Source organism: Canis lupus, chromosome 5 (assembly GCF_048164855.1).
Source record: "Canis lupus baileyi chromosome 5, mCanLup2.hap1, whole genome shotgun sequence".
Lineage (NCBI taxonomy): Eukaryota > Metazoa > Chordata > Mammalia > Carnivora > Canidae > Canis > Canis lupus.
The window spans coordinates 124614-145746 of record NC_132842.1 but is presented as its reverse complement, the minus strand read 5'-3'; positions in this window follow the sequence as shown (position 1 = coordinate 145746).

Below are 21133 nucleotides of genomic sequence, written 5' to 3'. Positions count from 1 at the left end.
CTGGGCTGAAGGCGGCGCTAAACTGCTGAGCCACCCGGGCTGCCCTCAACTTCTTTTCACATCATTGTGGTCAGAGAAAAATATTTGATATGGTTTTAATTTTCTCAAATTTGGTATGGCCTGTTTTATGGCCTACCATATAGTCTATCCTAGACAATGTTCCATGTGCACTTAAGAAGAATGAGTTTGGCTGTTATTGCACAGAATGTTTTGTATACGTCTAAGTCCATTGGGCCTCTAGCATTGTTCAAATCTGCTATTAACTTATAGATTCCTTGGATAATCTACTATTGTTGAGCGTAACATGTTAAAGTCTTTAACTGTTATTGTATTAGTGTTTATTTCGTCTCTTACCTCTGTTCTTTTTTGCTTTATTTATTCGGATGCTTTGATGTTGGTTCCATAAATATCTAGTTGTTATATCTTGTTGATGTGTTGACCTTTTTATCATTAAATAATGACCTTTTTGTTCTCTCTTTTTATAATTTTACTTTGTTTTTTTCTTTTTTTCACATATTTTACTTATTTACTTGAGAGAGGGAGGGAGAGCATGAGTAGGGGTAGAGGGAGAGGGAGAAGCAAATTCCCTGCTGGGGACCCTGGGGATCATGACCTGAGCCCAAAGCATACACTTAATTGACCGAGCCACCCAGGTGCCTCTCTTTTTTATGATTTTAAAGCCTCTTGGTTTGATATAAATGCAGCTATTCCTGCTTTTTTTTTCCTCATTACAATTTTCTTGAAATATCTCTTCCTTTCCCTTTAGTTGCAGTCTATGTGTGTCTTTGAGGCTAAAATATTAGGTCTTTCTTTCTTTCTCTTTTAAATTCATTTAGCTATTCTGTCTGTCTTGGTTGGAGAATTATTTACATTTAAAGTAGCTATTGATAGATCAGGACTTATTTTTGCCCTTTAAAAACTTGCTTTTGGGATGCTGGGTGGTCTGTGGTTGAGCATATGTCTTTGGCTCAGGGCGTGACCCTAGGGTCCTGTGATCGAGTCTTGCATCTGGCTCCCCATGGGGAGCCTCCTTTTCCCTCTGCCCATGTCTCTCCCTCTCTCTCCATGTCTAAATGTTTTCTAGTTGCTTTGGAGATGTATTGTTCCATGTTTTCTTTTTTGTTTTAATGTATTTTGATACTAGTATCCTTTGCCTTCTTTGTCCTGTTCTTTTGTGTGATTGCTACAGTTTTTTCCTTTGTGGTTTTCATGGGCTTACATAAAACATCTTAAAATCACAAACCCTATTTTAAGCTGATAACAACTTTACTTCCTGAAATTCCTAAAGTTGATACTTCTACTTCTTCTCCCTCTCATATTTTAGGTAATTTCTTATTTTAACTTTTAAACTAGAGTTGTAAGTGAATGATGTACCACCATCACCATATTACAGAATCTAACCTTAACTGTTTACTATTACCAGTGAGTTTTATACTTTCTTTTTTTAAACTTTATTTATTTATTCATGAGAGACACAGAGAGAGAGAGGCAGAAACATAGACAGAGAGGTAGGCTCCATGCAGGGAGCCTGATGTGGGACTTGATCCCGGGACTCCAGGATCATGCCCTGGACCACAAAGGCAGACGCTCAACCACTGAGCCACCCAGGCATCCCTATACTTTCTTTTTATATTTTTATAAGGCTTATGTTTTACTTTTACTCAGAATTCCCTTAATTCCCTTAGTGTTTCTTAGAAGGCAGGTGTAGTGGTAATGAACTCCCTCATCTTTTGTTTGGAAAAGTCTTTATTTCTCCATTTCTAAAGGACAGCTCTGCTGGGTATAGAATTCTTAATTATTCTTCAATATTTTGAATATGTCATCCCATTTTGTCCTGCCTTAAAAAGTCTTTGTTGAGAAATCTGCTTATAGTCATAGAAGTTCCCGTGTATGTACTTTTCTCTTTTTTCCTTAATGCTTTTAAAATGGTTTCTTTGGCTTTGACAATTTAATTGATCCTTCTTGGTACAGCTTTTTTCAAAGTCAGCCTATTTCAGGTACAGCCTTTTTCAAAGTCAGCCTATTTCAAGTCTTTTGAGCCTTATGGTTCTGTATGTTCATTTCTCTTCCCAGGTTTGGGAAATGTTTAACCACTATTGCTTTCAGTTTGCTTCTGCCCTTTCTCATTCTCTTTTCCTGGAATTCCCATTGTATTTATGAGTCCCTTAGGATTTTTTCACTCTTTCTTATTTTATCTTTTTGTTTCTCTGACTGGATAATTTTTCTATGTCTTATATTTTTAGGTCACTAATTCTTTCCTTCTGCATGGCTAAGTGTACTTTTGAAATTCTATTAACTACTTCAGCTCAATTACTATTTTTTTTAACTCTAGGATTTCTCTTTATTTCTGGGTTTGTTGTTTTTTTTCTGGTTGCTATTTCTTTGTCAAACTTCTTGTTGTTTTCATGGATTATTTTCCTAATTTCATTTAATTGTCTATATGTTATTGTAGTTACCTAAAGTTAAGAAAATTATTATAAATCTGATAGTTCCTAGATCTTCATTTTTTTTAGGGTCAGTTTTTAGAACTTTATTAGATTCCTTTTTTTTAAGATTTTATTTATTTATTCATGAGAGAGAGAGAGAGAAAGATGCAGAGACACAAGCAGACTGCATGCAAGGAGCCTGATGCGGGACTTGAACCTGGGAATCCAGGATCACACCCTGAGCCAAAGGCAGGTGCCCAACCACTGAGCCACACAGGCGTCCCTATTAGTTTCCTTTGATGGTCTCATATTTACTTGGATTTTGTTATCTTTGATTTCTTACATTGGTATCTGCACACTTGAATAATTTGGCTCCTCTTCTAGACTCTATAGATTTGCTTTGGCAGAGATAGATCTTCAATAGTCACCTCAGTTTAGGTCACTGGGCAGGTGGTACCCGCTATTATGGTCTAGTTTTTGGCAAGGCAACTTTCCAAGCTCTAAGTTTGGGTATAGGGAGAGAGGTGGAAATCTGTAGGATGCCCCCCCCCCCCAGTTGCATGAATTTTCCATCTGGCTTACTAGATGGTCTGGACTGGGTACTATATTTAGTAGACAGGGCTGTAAATTCATTTCCCTTCACTAACAGGGGAGGACCCAGTGTCCGCATGGCTCATTTGAGGGTACCTGAATCAACACAAGAGTGTGCACTGAATTTCTTGGTCATCTGCTCTGCAGATGTAGAAAGCCATGGGCTGTTCTCTCTTTTCAAGTGCAGCTAGAAGCAGAGCTTTTGGATGGCCTGTACAGCAGCTCCCCATGTGGTCTTGTTAGGTTCCCAGGTCACAAAAGCTGAAGGCTATATTAATATAATTGGGGCCATGAATTAGTTTCTCTGCCCAGGAGCAGTGGGAGGGGCACCTTTAAAGGCAATAAAGCTCTTTGTGTGTTATCTTATCCTGACCTGTGTCCCAAGTTCCCTGGCCAAATATGAGCCACTGGCTTTGTTCTGCTCACTGTTGTATATGCCTGTCTGTCTCTTGGCTACAGTATTGCTGGCTTTTTGTAGCTCCCTTTTTTCACCAGCCCTTCTGGTCAGGTGGGGCTGGGAGATGCTATCCTCAGTGGTGGGGCTGTTTTAGTTCCCTTTTCTGAATGGGATGGAGAGGTGCTGCTCCAGGCTTCTCTGCTTTTCTGTCTTTTGACTCAGTAAGAGCCAGAAGCTACTCTCTACCTTGGCTATGAGTTAATTCCTCTGCCTAGGTACAGCAGGCCACCCCTCGACACCTGGTACTGGCTTTGCTCTAGACAGTTAGCTCTGCCTTTCTGCTTATTGGCTTACACATTGTTGGTTACAGAGCTTCCAGATATCCTTGCCAGCCCTTCTGGTCAGATGGGGCCTGGGAGCCACAGTGGGTGTGGCTGTGTTTCAGGTTACTTGCTTGGGTGGGGTTGGGAGGGGTGCCTCCTGGCCTTGCTCACATGTTCCCCAAACGAGTTTTTCTTATGGGTGAGGCCATGATGCACCCTCAGCCTTCGCTGTGAATTAATTCCCCTGCCTGGGTGCAGCAGGGGAATTTTTCATACCCTGTACTGGCTTTGCCTCGGGGACTGTCCGAACCACCCACACACCTCTTGGTTGGAGTATTGCTGAGCTATACAGCTTTTAGGTTTTCTTGTCAGTGCCCTCTGGCAAGATGGACCAGAAGACAGTTTCCCCAGCAAATGGAGCTACAACTCCTTGCTTGGATACAGTTTCTAGAGTCAGCAAAACTTGTATGAGAACCCAAATCAAGCAGATATGTACTCCAGTGAGTTCTCTGGTCACAGTTTGTCCCAGACTTGGTTCTGGTGATGAGCAAAGCTGCTGGTTGGAGCCACTACTTGGATTACTAATCACTTGGGGAGTTGTAGTCATGAATTGCATCTGCCAAGATCTGTGTGTTGGTTATTGCAAGCCTCACAGTTTCCCCTGCAATTCTCATGGCACGAGACCAGAGTAGGGGCTCTCATGAAGTAATCTGCAGTGGTGGTGGTGCTGATTGTCCCCTTGAGTTCTCTTCTTTTGGGGGGAACTGGAGGTTCAGGGAAGACCTTTCCATGTGGTGTTGCTCCTGTCTGGGAGAAAGATAAAGTAGTCAGAATGGAGTTGCTTCTCTTACGCTTCTAATACAGTCTATCTTGGTCTCTGTGATGCAGGGGATGTTTCAGGATCATCTCTATTCTAGGATTTTCTCAGCTGTGTCTTGTTCATCAGTAGTTGTTTTTCTGAAGGGGAATAAAGCAGAAATGACCGATGTCAGCATCTTGGTGATGCCACTGTCTCTTAAATTTTCAGAGTTAGCAAGAATCTAAATTTATCTTCTTTGGGATACACACATACACACACATACATACATACACTATATATTTTGGGCTATATATACACACATACATAAATTGTGATATATGTATACACATATTTCCATATATGTATATATGGAAATATAAATTAACTCAGGCTCATCAGGATCTCACAATTATATTTGGATTGTGAAATTTCATTAATGAGTACATGTTAATAATGGTAGTCATGACTATATTTGATTAGGTTAGTTTAAACAGATAGCTTCATATCTTAAGATCAACTGATTAGTAGCCTTAGTTACATTGGCAAAACTCCTTTGCCATGTAACATAACTTAATAATGTTATAACAGCAGGGGTTGGAGAGCATGAGGGCTATGTTACAAATCTGCTTACTGTAATTTAATCGCTGGTCCCTGTGATTCCTCTCATATACAAAATGCATTCAACTTTTCCCATGATTTCCAAGGACCTTACTCCATTATAGCCACAATAAAAAGCCCAAATCTTCAATTAAATCTAGTCTCTCTGTAAGTCTAGAAATCATCACGCACATTATCAGGTAAATGTAGTATATCTCCTAGACACAATTCCTTCCATCTGTTGACCTGTGAAATTAACTATAGAAGTTATCTGCTTCCAAAATTCTTAACATATAATCATAAGATTGACATCAGGATAACACCTGACATTTTAGTTAAAAAGGAGAGGGAGAATGGAAGGTAGAAAAAGAAGTCATTGGTTCAAAGCAGTTTTGAAATGTAGCTGGGAAAACTTGAGCTGGAGTTCTTTAATTTGGTTGTTAGATATGGGTTCTTACTTCTGTTGTCTGGACTCTTGGTTCCACCTTCTGAGTCATTCTCCCTTTTGCATGAAAAGTAGTATGTGTTTTCTTAGCAGTAACTAGAACCCCTAATCTGCAACCATCTTCCTTTTTTAGCTACTTCCTACCATTTTTAGCTCTCTTCCTGTGTTTCTACCATTCCATCAATATACCAGTGTTACCAGTACCTACAATCTGCTGATCATACCGACACTTCAGTGTCTCTCATCCTTTCATATCTGACTTCCCTTCTTAGGCAGTTTAAATTCCATTGCTTCATATTGGAATGACTGCCTTACGTCGACCTTCAACTTCCTTGTTGTCCTTTGATAGTCACTAAAGCACTAACAGATTTTCATAAAAAGGTTTATTTATTCATTCATGAGAGACACAAAGAGACAGAGAGAGAGGGAGAGACAGGCTCCCTGCAGGGAGCCTGATGTGGGACTCGATCCTGGGTCTCCAGGATCACACTCTGGGCTGAAGGCAGTGCTAAACTGCTGAGCCACCTGAGCTGCCCAGCACTAACAGATTAACTGTGCCTCTCAGCCCCCTCAGCTGCCCAGCTGAATGTGGCTGGGGAAGAAAACAAAGCAGTGTTGTCTGTCCTCACTGTATATGGATGATCACTGCCTTAATTTTGTTCTTGTACTTCCGAGGAATCATTGTATTTCTCTACTCCATTCACTCACCCATTTACCTCAGGGTATAGCACATTTTTCTCCTGTCTTTAATATCCATCTTCAGCGTTCGTGTCCCTAGCCTCAGCTGATGATCTTATATCTTATTTCACTGAGAAAATAGGAACAATCAGAAAGATTTTAGTAAGCTCCAACAAGCCTTCAACCTATCTACAAACTCTCTTTTCTCCTTTATCCTGGATAAACTGTCCATGATCCCAGCAATTGTCACCCCTTTCTCCTGTAAGTAGAACCCATGCCTGCCTGACATGACTCCAGAGACTTTTCTATTGGCCTAAAGACAGTTTTTGTATCTCACATCTTAAAAAAAATGTTTTTCTCTCCATCCTAATTCTTCCTCAGCTATCACATCATTTTCCCCTTTCCTTTACAAAATATATACCTAAAAATAATTATATATATTGCCTTTAGCTTTTATCTTTAGAATTTCTTTTTAATTCACTTTAGTGAGGGCTTTGCTGTTACCATCAAGCAGACACTGTTCTCATCAAAGTCACCAGTGATTTAGATCCAGGGGTCTCTTCTCAACCTTCATCAAACCTATCACCAGCTTTTGACATTGATAGTTTAATAGCTACTTGACTTGATGTCCTTGACATTAGGAATCACTCTTAATCTTTCTCTTATTTTTGTGCCTTATTCTTGCCACTTTGATTATTTTCTGATTTATATCTCCAGCCTGAAATTTTCACCTGAGGTACAGACTGATTAATATATCTAGGTCTCTGCTAGACATGATTACTTGAATACCTAACAATTTCTTAAATATAGCATGTCCAAAACATAGGTCCTGTTTCCCCCCTCACCCAAAACCTACTTCTTCACAGTCTTCTCCATTTCATAAATGCTGTTTCCATTGTTTCATTTTTTAAAAATATTTTTAATTGAAGTTTGATTTGCTAACATATAACTCCCAGTGCTCATCCTGTCAAGTGCCCCCCTCAGTGTCCATCACCCAGTCACCCCATCCCGCGACCTGTCTCCCCTTCCACTACCCCTCGTTCGTTTCCAATACTTAGGAGTCTCTCATGTTCTGTCTCCCTCTCTGATATTTCCCAATCATTTTCCCTCCTCTCCCCTATAATCCCTTTCACTATTTCTTATATTCCCTGAATGAATGAAACCATATAATGTTTGTCCTCCTCTGATTGACTTTCCTCACTCAGCATAACACCATCCCATTCCATCCACGTTGAAGCAAATGATATTCATCCTTTCTAATGGCTGAGTAATATTCCATCGTATACATAGACCACATCTTCTTTATCCATTCATCTTTTGATGGACACCGAAGTTCCTTCCACAGTCTGGCTATTGTGGACATTGCTGCTAGAAACATCGGGGTGCAAGTGTCTCGGTTTTTCACTGCATCTGTGTCTTTGGGGTAAATCTCCAGCAGTGCAATTGCTGGGTCATAGGACAGTTCTATTTTTAACTCTTTGAGGAACCTCCACACAGTTTTCCAGAGTGGCTGCACCAGTTCACATTCCACCAACAATGCAAGAGGGTTCCCCTTTCTCCACATCCTCTCGAACATTTGTTGTTTCCTGCCTTGTTAATTTTCACCATTCTCACTGCTTTGAGGTGGTATCTCATTGTGGTTTTGAATTGTATTTCCCTGATGGCAAGTGATGCAGAGCATTTTCCATGTGCTTGTGGGCCATGTCTTTGTCTTCTTTTTTTTTTTAATTTTTTTTAATTTATTTATGATAGGCACACAGTGAGAGAGAGAGAGGCAGAGACACAGGCAGAGGGAGAAGCAGGCTCCATGCACCAGGAGCCCGACGCGGGATTCGATCCCGGATCTCCAGGATCGCGCCCTGGGCCAAAGGCAGGCGTGAAACCACTGCGCCACCCAGGGATCCCCATGTCTTTGTCTTCTTTGGTGAGATTTCTGTTCATGTCTTTTGCCCATTTCATGATTGGATTGTTTGTTGTTTTGCTGTTGAGGTTAATAAGTTCTTTATAGATCTTGGAAACTAGCCCTTTATCTGATATGTCATTTGCAAATACCTTCTCCCATTCTGTAGGTTGTCATTTAGTTTTGTTGACTGTTTCTTTTGCTGTGCAGAAGCTTTTTATCTTGATGAAGTCCCAGTAATTCATTTTTGCTTTTGTTTCCCTTCCCTTCATAGATGTATCTTGCAAGAAGTTGCTGTGGCCAAGTTCAAAAAGGGTGTTGCCTGTGTTCTCCTCTAGGATTTTGATGAATTCTAATATCATATTTAGATCTTTTAACCATTTTGAATTTATCTTTGTGTATGATTTAAGAGAATGGTCTAGTTTCATTCTTTTGCATGTGGCTGTCCAATTTTCCCAGCACCATTTATTGAAGAGAATTTAATGAAGACCTTCATTTTTCCAGTGGATAATCTTTCCTGCTTTGGTAATTATTAGTTGACCAGAGAGTTGAGGGCCCATTTCTGGGTTCTCTATTCTGTTCCATTGATCTATGTGTCTGTTTTTGTGCCAGTACCACACTGTCTTGATGACCACAGGTTTGTAGTACAAGCTGAAATCTGGCATTGTGTTGCCCCTGGCTTTGGTTTTCTTTTTCAATATTCCCCTGGCTATTCGGGATCTTTTCTGATTCCACACAAGCCTTAAGATGAATTGTTCCAACACAGGGAAGAAAGTCCATGGTATTTTTTTTATTCATAGAGATGCAGAGAGAGAGAGAGAGAGAGAGAGGCAGAGACACAGGCAGAGGGAGAAGCAGGCTCCATGCAGAGAGCCTGAGGTGGGACTCGATCCAGGGTCTCCAGATCAGGCCCCGGGCCGCAGGCGGTGCTAAACTTCTGTGCCACCGGGGCTGCCCAGTCCATGGTATTTTGATAGGGATTGCATTGAACATGTAAATTGCCCTGGATAGCATAGACATTTTCACAATATTAATTCTTCCAATCCATGAGCACGGAATATTTTTCCATCTCTTTGTGTCTTCCTCAATATCTTTCAGAAGTATTTTGTAGTTTTTAGGGTATAGATCCTTTACCTCTTTAGTTAGGTTTATTGCTAGTATCTTATGCTTTTGGGTGTAATTGTAAGGGTTTGATTCCTTAATTTCTCTTTTTTCAGTCTCATTGTTAGTGTATAGAAATGCCACTGACTTCTGGGCATTGATTTTGATCCTGCCACACTGCCAAATTGCTGTATGAGTTCTAGAAATCTTGGGGTGGAGGCTTTTGGGTTTTCTATGTACAGTATCATGTCATCTGCAAAGACGGAGAGTTTGGCTTCTTTTTGCCAATTTGAAAGCCTTTTATTTCTTTCTGTCATCTGATTGCTAAGGCTAGGACTTCTAATAATATGTTGAGTAGCAGTGGTGAGAGTGGACATCCCTGTCTTGTTCCTGATCTTACGGGAAAGGCTCTCAGTGTTTCCCAATTGAGAATGATATTTGCTGTGGGCTTTTCTAGATGACTTTTAAGATGCTGAGGAATGTTCCCTCTATCCCTGCACTCTGAAGGGTTTTGTTCAGGAATGGATGCTGTATTTTGTCAAATTCTTTCTCTGCATCTATTGAGAGGATCATATTGTTCTTGTTTTTTCTCTTGTTGATATGATCTATCACGTTGATTGCTTTACGAGTGTTGAACCAGTCATACATCCGGGGGATAAATCCCACTTGGTCATAGCGAATAATCTTCTTAATGTATTGTTGGATCCTATTGGCTAGTATCTTGTCGAGAATTTTTGCATCTGAGTTCATCAGTGGTATTGGTGTAAAATTCTCCTTTTTGGTGGGCTCTTTTGTTTTGGAATTAAGGTGATGCTGGCCTCATAGAATGATTTTGGAAGTATTCCATCCCTTTCTATCTTTTGGAACAGCTTTAGTAGAATAGGTATTGTTTCTTCTTAAACATTTGATAGAATTCCCATGGGAAGCCATCTGGCCCTGGACTTTTGTGTCTTGGGAGGTTTTTGATGACTGCTTCAATTTCCTCTCTGGTTATTGGCCTGTTCAGGTTTTCTATTTCTTCCTGTTCCAGTTTTGGTAACTTGTGGTGTTCTAGAAATGCGTCCATTTCTTCTAGATTGCCTAATTTATTGGCATATAGCTGCTCATAATACGTTTTTAAAATTGTATGTATTTCATTGGTATTGATTGTGATTTCTCCCCTTTCATTCATGATTTTATAATTGGAATATTTTCTAATTTCTTTTGAATGAGGCTGACTAATGGTTTATCTATCTTATGAATTCTTTCAAAGAACCGACTCCTGGTTTTTTTGATCTGTTCTACAGCTCTTCTGGTCTCTATTTCGTTGAGTTCTACTCAGATCTTTATTAACTCTCTTCTTCTGCTGGGTGTAGGTTTTATTTGCTGTTCTTTCTCCAGTTCCTTTAGGTGCAAGATTAGCATGTGTATTTGAATTTTTTCCAATTTCTTGAGGGAGGCTTGTATTGTGATGTAGTTCCCTCTTAGGACTGCTTTTGCTGTATCCCAAAGATTTTGAAAGGTTGTGTCTTCGTTTTCATTAGTTTCCATGAATCTTTTAATTCTTCTCTAATTTCCTGGTTGACCCTTTCATCTTTTGGCACGGTACTCTTTAACTTCCATGTGTTTGAGTTTCTTCCAAATATCTCCTTGTGATTGAGTTCTAGTTTCAAAGCATTGTGGTCTGAAAGTATGCAGGGGACAATCTCAATCTTTTGGTATTGGCTGAGACCGGATTTGTGACCCCGTATGTGGTTTATTCTGGAGAAAGTTTCACATGCACTTAAGGAGAATGTGTATTCAGTTGCATTTGGATGCAAAATTCTGTATATATAGGTGAAATTTGGTCCAGTGTATCATTTAAGGCCCTTGTTTCTTTGGTGATGTTGTGCTTAGAAGATCTGTCATTTGCAGAAAGTGCCATGTTAAAGCCTCCCACTATTAGTGTATTATCTAAGTGTGTCTTTATTTCGGTTATTAATTGACTGATATACTTGGCAGCTCCCACATTAGGGGCATAAATATTCATGATTGATAGGTATTCTTGTTTGATAGACACTTTAAGTATGATACAGTGTCCCTCTTCATCTCTTGTTACAGTCTTTCGGATAAACTTTAATTTATCTGATGTGAGGATTGCTACCCCTGCTTTCTTTTGAGGACCATTTGAATGGTAACTTGTTCTCCACCCTTTCATTTTCAGACTGGATGTGTCCTTAGCTCTCAAATGAGTCTCCTGTAGACAGCAAATAGATGGGTTTTTTAATTTTATTTTTTTTCCAGGCCGAAGCCCTGTGTCTTTTGATGGAATCATTTAGCCCATTCATGTTCAGAGAAACTATTGAAAGATATGAATATAGTGTCATCGTAATACCTATTCAGTCTCTGTTTTTAGGGATTATTTATTTGGGTGTCCTCTTCTTTTTACAGTGTTCCCCTTAATATTTCTTGCAGAGCTGGTTTTGTGGTCACATACTCTTTCAGTTTTTGCCTATCTTGGAAGCTCTTTATCTCTCCTCCTGTTTGGAATGGCAGCCTTGCTGAATAAATATTTTTGGCTGCATGTTCTTCTCATTTAGTACCATGAATATATTCTGTCAGCCCTTTCTGGCCTGCCAGGTCTCTGTGGAGAGGTCTGCTGTTAATCTGATATTTCTCCCCATATAAGTTAAGAATCTCTTGTCTCTGGCTGCTTTAAGGATTTTCTGTTTATTTTTGGAATTTGCAAGTTTCGCTATTAAATGTCAAGGTGTTGAACAGTTTTTATTGATTTTGGGGTGACCTCTCTATTTCCTGGCTCTAAATGCCTGTTTCCCTCCCCAAATTAGGGAAGTTCTCAGCTATTATTTGTTTAAATATACTTTCTGGTTCTCTCTCCCTCTTGGCGTCTTCTGGAACCCCAGTTGTTTCCTGAGGCTGTCATTTATTTCCCTTAACCTTTCCCCATGGTTTTTAAATTGTTTTTCTCTTTTTTCCTCAGCTTTCTTCCTTGCTATCACCTTGTCTTCTATGTTACTCACTCTCCCCCCCTCATTAACCCTAGCTGTTAGGACATCAGTTTGGCTAGCATCTCATTTAATTTATTTTTAATTCCAACCTGATTAGAGCTAAATTCTGTAGTAACAAAGTCTCTAGAGTCCTTTATGCTTTTTTTCCCCAGAGCCACCAGGAGCTTTATAATTGGGCTTCTGAATTGGCTTTCTGATATCAAATTGTAACCCATTTTCTGTAACTCTGTTACAGAGAGTACTGTTTCGCTTCTTTCTTTTGTGGTTAATTCTTCTAGTCATTTTGTTCAGTGCACAGTGGCTGTGTGAACGGGCTGAGTCAGGAATATCAGTCACGACCTAAGTAAATTTCACCGTAGATGATTCTGATGAGGTCAGAGACCAGAAAATGAAAACGAAGATGAGAACAAAATTAAAGGAAAGGGCCACTAAAGTGAAAAATAAATTTTTAAACAAAGCAATAAAAGATAAAAGGCCAAAAATACCATAGAAGAAGGAAAAAGTAAAAAAATAAAATAAAATAAAACAAAACAAAAAACAAAAGAGGAAAAAGAGAAAAAAGAAAAGAAAAAAGGGAGATGGTGGTGGTGACGAAGTTGTAGTGGAGGGAGAACGTAGTCTACCTGAGGGGTCCTAGAGGTTGATCCTCTTGGTTCTGAGTATATTAAGTTCTGTATGTTAGAAGATGCTCAGTTCTAAATTTATATAAACCAGAAATACATGTAGAGAGCCCCACCAATGACCACCAAAACATAAATGAAATAAAAGAGGGGGGCAGAATGGGAATGCAGAGAGAGTATAATCTCACAGAATGAACCAGCACGGTATACCACTTGGTTCTGGGTGCATGCTGGCATGGTTTAGAAGGTATGAACTTGTGCCATTGTAGAACAAAATGAGGCAGAGAGAAAACACAAAACAAAACAAAAACCATATCTTGTATATATCCCAAAATTGAGTATGTTGTAGGGAATCTAGAAGTGGAAAGTATATCTAGGACGTGTCATTGTAGAAATTTGAAAGTCAAAAAGGAAGCATCTTAAAAATGAAGAGTTGGTAAAATATTGTAGTAAGGTGGGAAAGAGGAAAAAAAAGAAAATTTACAGTCTGATATAAAAACAAGTTGTAGTGGAATAGGCAGGAAAAAAATAGGAGGGGTACCCTCTGGTTCTATATCGTGTAAATCCCTGGACTTGCCCTGGAGCTTTCCAGTGCTGCTCGGTGAACTTGCTCTTGCCCTGACCTTCCAGCTGGTCTTCGGGGGAGGGGCTGCTGTGCTGACTCGCAGGTGTGTGCACCTGGGCGCTGCCCCGCCCCCCTGCCGGGTGTAGGGCTCAGGGGGAGCTGTTGCCCCGGTGAGGCCCCTGTCCCCTGGCAGCCCCGCCTCTCCCAGGCACAGGGTGACACCAGGAGGGACAACCCCACAGGCGGCGGCCAGGTCTCCCCAGCCCTGGAGTCCGCTCCCGCCGTGACCACCGCGGCTCCCAGTCCGCAGGGGCCTGGGTGCTCCCGGGGCGGGGGCGCCGATCTGCACAGGTCGGGGCGCCGGAGCAGGAGCCTCCTCGCTGTCCTGGGCCCTCCCCGCCTCGGCCCGTCCCGGGGCAGCGCAGGATCCCGGCTGTGTCCCCCGGAGGCCTGGGGTCCGGGGCCTGCGCCGCTGGAGTCGCGCTCCCGGGGAGCCCCCTCCGCCCGGAGCCCCGCCCGACCCTCCGGCTGCGCCCCCAGGCCCCGCGGGGCGCGCTCCGGCCCTTTACGGAGATGGGCGGCTGTGGGGCGCGCTCTCCCCGGCGCCCCGGGATCCCGCCCGGGTCCCTGCTGAGCGCCTTTCCGTCCGGGAAGAGTCGTGGGGATTGTCAACGTGCCCGCTTCCCGGGCGGGGCGCCCTGTCCCGAGGCTCTCCCCGGCCTCGGCGGCTCCTCGCGGCCCTCCCCCACCGGATTCTTTTTTATTTTATTGTTTTCCGCCTTCCTGCCTTGTCAGAAGCGAAAAGCCTTCTCTCTGTAGCGTTCTTTACATCTCAGTTCGAATTTGAGGTGTTCAGGATGGTTTGAAAGTTATCTAGGGGTGTTGGTGGGGCCGGTGTGTGGAGGACCCCACTCCTTTGCATCCTGGCCCGCCCCCGTTGCCATTGTTTCAGATGCTCGGGTCAAAGACTTCAAAATCATATGGATTCATCTTTTTTTTACATTTTGTAACTGATGCCAGTTATTTCTATCATGTCTGCCTTTAAAATATAACCAGAATGCCTCGTTTTTATCTCCTCATTACCTCCCTGGTCCAGACCATTATCATTCCTTATCGGAATTTTTGAAATCTCCTTTTCTTGCTGATGTCACCTTATTTTTATCTTTTCTCAGTACAGTAGCCATGGGGATGGGATTAAGTCAGAATTTGTTAAAGCATCCCTAATTGTTTCCAATACCTCAAAATTAAGGCCAAAAAATTAAAGTGATTGCTCTGAGTTTACCTAGTTGTCAGGTTTTCTAGGACACCTCCCTTGATCACCATCTGTGAATTTTCAACCCTACTCTGTCATGCTCTATTCCTTTCTCTTTTTTTTTTTGCCTTATTATCATTAAATGAATTATATATGTCTTACCTATTTCTTTTGTTTTTCAATATCTCACCTAGTATCCCTACCTTTCTCACTCACATTATTTAAATGCCATGAAGACAGAGATTTTTTTCTGTTTTCTTTTCCCCATTTTACTTTTCTGTCTTCTTAGAAGACTCTATACCTGTGCCAAACATATAGTGTGTACGCAGTACATCTTTGTCAAATGAATGAAGAGTGAATGAATGAGTACTTGTTATTCTGTTGTCATAATTTCCTGTTTATAAATTTCCCATGCTAGATTTTAGGCTCCCTATTGGTGAGCACTATATATATATATATATATACATAATATTTAATGTAGGATGTGTTGAGAAATGTGAAGAGTCTGAAACTTTACTTATAAGCTAGCAAGTTAGCCTGTGTAGTTCTATGGATGCTGCCAAAATAGGTGAGACTTCTGGTTCAGAGACTAAAGGATTCATTATTAATGGTGTAACACCCAGCATAAATGTCCTGTTTGCCTTAGTTCCTCTTGCTCCCTGAGTCCCAGGAGCAGCTCAGAGGGGCCCAGGCTGATATGCATGAGAAATAGGTTATGCATCACAGCTAAGAAAGCCTGTGTTTATGGAACCCAAATCTTATAGTGGGATTCAAGCAAATGTGTCTGACCTATGTTTAAGAGGAGTACATTTTCCTTATTATATTATACAAGATAATAATTTGCCCTCTCTTATAGATGGAGTCACTACCTCTATTTTTCATGAGCATTTACTATTTTAATATCCTTAAAAGGATGGTCTGGAACAAAGGGGCAGTTAATGGCTCAGCTTATAGGACATGCAGAAACATGAGAGACCCTGGAGAATTATGTCCCAATAGTACCTCTGCTGGTCAGATTACAGGAGACCCTTAAAACCATGTGTAGAATAATGTAATTAATAATTGCTACTTCAAATGCAATAATTTTGAATGTAAAGTGTTACTGTTTGTGCATTGGTGTTCCTTTAAAAGATTTCATCTATTTATTCATATAGCAGTCTTTTTTATTTCATGGTACTTTTACAAATATTTGACTATTTTATGCTTTAAATAACTAATGAATATTAACTTTTGATGAAGACTACAGTTATTTTAACATTACAACTCCAAAATTATTATAACTCCTTTTGAATGCATGAAAAAGCCTGAAGCTCAAAGAAATACGATGAGTAGAGAACATATTCTAAAATAGTATGCATAGTTTTAATGTATTTAAAGCTTATAATAACCTCTGCTTAATCAAATCAAATAAAGTAGAACCTCAATGTACTAGAACACTCAAATAACTTTTGTCCTCCTTCATGTAACTTTCAAGGAGGGTCATGAAATCTAGCAAGAAAGAGAGATGAACAGGGAGAGTTAACCTAGTGGACTTACAGTTATCATAGCTACGCCTCAGAGATATTGTGGTTTTTGTTCCAGACCACTGCAGCTAAGCAAGTATCACAATAAAATGAATTCTTTGCTTTTCCAGTGCATATAAAAATTATGTTTGCACTATACCTTAGCCTGTTAAGTGTGCAGTAGTATTATGTCTAAAGAAACAATGTACATACCTTAATTAAAAAGTACTTTATTGTTAGAAAATTCTATCATACAAATTTTCAAGGAGTCATAATTGTTTGTTGGTGGAAGGTCCTGCTTCTACGTTGATTGCTGCTGCCTGGTCTGGGTGGTAGTCACTGAAGGTTGGAGTAGCTGTGCCAATTTGCTAAAATCAGACAGCAATGAAATTTGCTACATCAATTGGCTCTTCCTTTCATGAACAGTTCTCTGTAGGATATGGTGCTATTTGATAGCATCTTACCCGCAGTACAACCTCTTTCAAAATTGGAGTCAGTCTTCTCAAACCTTGCTGCTGCTTTATCAACTAAGTTTATGTAATATTCTGAATCCCTTATTGCCATTTCAACAGTCTTTACAGATTCTTTCCCAGGAGTAGGAATAGGTTACGTCTCAAGAAATCATATTCTTTTTTCATCCATAAGAAGCAATTCCTAATCTGTTCAAGTTTTTCCCCCCACTTTTAAAGCCTTCATTTTTGGCATTAGTACTTTTTTAAAAATTTTAAGTTTTTGCTTAGATTCTAGTTGGTTAGCATGTGGTTCAATATTGGTTTCAGAAGTAGAGTACAGTGATTCATTACTAATGTATAAAATCATGTGCTCATCACAAGTGCAACCAATAATACTCATCACCCAATTCACCCATCTCCCCTCCAGCAGCCCTCAGTTTGTTCTCTGTAGCTAAGAGTCTCCTGTGGTTTGCTTCTTTTTTTGTTTTCCCTTCCCCTATGTTCATCTGTCTTATTTCTTAAATTCCACATATAAGAGAGATGATATGGTATTGATCTTTTTCTAACTGACTTATTTCATCCAAGTTTTATTATGAGATTGCAGCAGTTCAGTCACAACTTCAGGTTCTACCTCTAATTCTAGTTCTCCTGCTGTTTCCACCCCATTTGCAGTTATTTCCTCCACTGAAGTCTTGAGCCCCTCAAAGTCATCCCTGGGGTTTAGAGTCAACTTCTTCCAAATTCCTATTTCTGTTGATATTTTGAATGCTTCTCACGAATCACAAATGTTCTTAATAGCATTTAGCGTGGTCAGTCCTTTCCAGAAGGCTTTCAATGGACTTTTCCCACATCCATCAGAGAAATCAGTATCTATGGCATCTATAGCTGTATGAAATGTGTTTCTTAAATATTAAGCCTTGAAAGTTGAAAATGACCACTTGATCCATGGGCTGCAGAATGGATGTTGTATTAGAGGTAGAAAAACAGCATTAATCTCACTGTACCTCTCTGTCAAAGCCCTTGGGTGCCCAGGTGCGTTGTTAGTGAGCAGTCATATTTTGAAACGAATCTTTTTTTTTTCTGAGCAGTCAGTTCAACAGTGGACTTAAAACATTCAAGAAATCATGTCATAAATAGATGTACGGTCATCTAGGCTTTGCAGTTCCATTTATAGAGCACAGATAGAAGGGATTTAGCATAATTCTGAAGGGCCCTAGGAATTTCATAACAGTAAATGAGCATTGGCTTTGGCTTAAAGTCATCAGCTACATTAGCCCCTAACTTAGAGAGTCAGCCTGTCCTTTGATGCTTTAAGGCCAGACATTGACTTCTCTCTAGCTATGAAAGTCCTAACGTCCACTATGAGGCTGTTTAATCTACATTGAAAATCTGCGGTTCAGTGTGGCTGCCTTCATTAATTCTCTTTGCTACAACTTCTGGATACCTTGCTGCAGCTTCTGCATCAGCACTTGCTGCTTCACCTTGCACTTTTATGTCATAGAGATGGCTTCTTTCCTTAAACTTCATGAAATAACCTCTGCTAGCTCAGACTTTTCTTCAGCAGCTCAACTAATTAATTATTAGGACTTTTTTTCAGAACAGTTTTCAAGTCACAGAAAAGTTGAGGAAAAAGTAGAGATTTCCCACATACCTCTCCTGCCCTAAACACACACACACACACACACACACACACACACATACACACACACAGAGAGAGAGAGAGAGAGAGAGAGAGAGAGAGGGAGAGAGAGAGAGCGTCTCCTACATCAGATTTCCCAGCGGGCAGGGGAGGGGGGCATTTGCCACAACTGATGATTCGACACTGATACATCATAATTACTCAAAGCCCAGTATGATCCACTCTTGGTGTGATACATTCTGTGGGTTTGGAAGAATGTGTGGTAAAATCTATTTGTCAATATGGTATCATACATAGTATTTTCATGACATTGCTCTTGTATTGAAAATACTCTTGTGAATCACCTCATCAGCCTTCCCCCCACCTCTAAATTCTGGCAACCACTCCTCCTTTTACTCTTTTCATATTTTTGCCTTTTCCAGAATGTTAAATAGTTGAAAGCCTACAGTATGGAGCCTTTTCAGCCTGGTTTCTTTCACTTAGTAATATGCATTTAAGTTTCCTCCATGGCTTTTCATGGATTGATAGCTCATTTATTTTTAGTGCTGAATAACACTCCACTGTCTGGGTATAGTACAGTTTGTCCATTCACCTATTGAGGGACTTTTTTTTTTTTTTTTTTTGCTTCCATGTTTTGGCAGTTAGGAATTGCCATGTACAGGTTTCTGTGTGGATGTGTTTTGGGCTCCTTTGGGTATATATCAAAGAGTACCCTTCTTTAAATTTTTAAGTCTTTGCATGAGACCCAAATTATCAGCTCCAGTGCTTTGCTCATTTCATGTTTATTTCTTATACATGATTCTCTGTAGGAATCATCTCAAACCATCAAAGAAGTTCTAACAGTGAGTCTGATATAAGACCATCTGATTCTGTATCCATCACCCTGCCAAGGTTCCTTGGCTCCTACATAAATTTAATTTCTTCTCTCCTAGTGAAAAGCTCTCAACGTGACAGTGATAGTGTAGGGTGATGGACCTGTGTGTCTTTCTACCAAATATCCCCTAACATCCTTTCCTTGGGGGTAGCTACTATAATTATATTTATATAACTAATAGTGGCAACAAGAGTAATTTTACTGAAAATAATTAAAAGCTGCTATAGAGTCACTAGGTTTTTTACTCATATCCATAGAAATAGAAATAGACAAATAAGTTTTAGAAACTTTATGTCAGGGACACCTGGGTGGGTCAGTGGTTGAGCGTCCACCTCTGGCTCAGGGCATGATCCTGGGGTCTGGGATCGAGTCCTGCATCAGGCTCCTGTGGGAATCTTGCTTCTCCCTCTGCCTACGTCTCTGCCTCTCTCATGAATAAATAAATAATATCTTAAAAAATTAAAAAAGAAACTATGTCAACAGATATCCTATGATGAGCATAACAGCTTCTAGCACAAAGCTTGGTATACAATAAACCCTGAAGTAGTGATAACTATGGTTCTTGCAAATTATGCTGCTTCTGATAATGATGATAATTAAGAAAGTCAATAGTGAGGCTCCAGAAAAGTGAACAATCTTTGAACCTCAATTGTTAAAATTTACCCAGAATATTATATCTCTAAGTCAGAAAAGACTGTTTTTTTAAGATTATTTATTCATTTATTTATGAACAACACGAGAGAGACAGAGACTTAGGCAGAGGAAGAAGCAGGCTCCTTGCAGGGAACCCAATGTGGGACTCAATCCTGGACCCTGGGATCACGACCTGAACTGATGGCAGTTGCTCAACTGATGAGCCACCCAGGCGTCCCGACATACAGAATTTTTAATAGCTGTTCTTATGAAGTGTATATTTGGTTAACAGCTAGCTAAATTAATTTCAGCTGGTTTATTACATCTCTGAACAGCTGAGGTGAGTTTTTAAAATGTGTATAGAAATCTAAATATTTGGGAACACAGTATATTAGATAGGCATATTTAAATTTTAGCAGCAAAGCATCTGTTAAAAATTGCTGTCTTTGATGGATCTTATCTAATAAAACTAGAAAATTGCCACAGTGGTTTCTGAAATTTTACCACCATTAGTATATTCATTTATTTCTACATTGGTATCTCCTTGGATAGCAGACAATAGACAATAAGGCTCCCTTTCCAGGTAACTATGTGTGATAGCTATTCCATAGTAGCAATAACTTGTTTTCTTTCTGTATTTTCGTAAAAGAACTCCTGGATCCTTTTTTTTAAGATTTTATTTATTCATGAGAGACAGAGAGGCAGAGACATAGGCAGAGGGAGAAGCAGGCTCCCCGCAGGAACCTGATGTGGGACTTGATCCCTGGACCTGAGATCATGCCCTGCGCCGAAGGCAGATGCTCAACCACTGAGCCACTCAGGTGTCCCCCTTTGTTTTTTTTTTAATTGTCTGAAAAAGGAATCAAAAGCATTACTTTCTCAGGGATTGAAATGGCAACTACATACTTTGAAACCACTGAAATCTAGGTATATTTATGAGTTATTTATATATTATGTATTTATAAACAGAGATGGCCTATAAAAATGTAGTTTTAAATATTCTTAGTATTTTTCCCCTAACTTGTCATAATTATCATTGGAGTGAAAAATCTTTGGATTTCAATCCATTTACATAGTTTCCTAACTCTATGACCTTAGTTAGATTAATAACTTCCCTGAACTTTCCTTTCTTCCTTGGGCTATTGTGAAAGTTGGATCTATATAAAGTGTTTAGTACAGGGTCTATGACATAGGTATCTATTAAATATTAGCTATAATTCATACTATTATTATAACTTCTCAGTCCTGCCTTTCTCTTCCTCTTTTCTAATGGCTTTGTGGAAATTAACTATTTCTTACCTATTTCCTGAAAAGTGGGTCAAATTATTCTGCCCTATAAATATTATGCAATG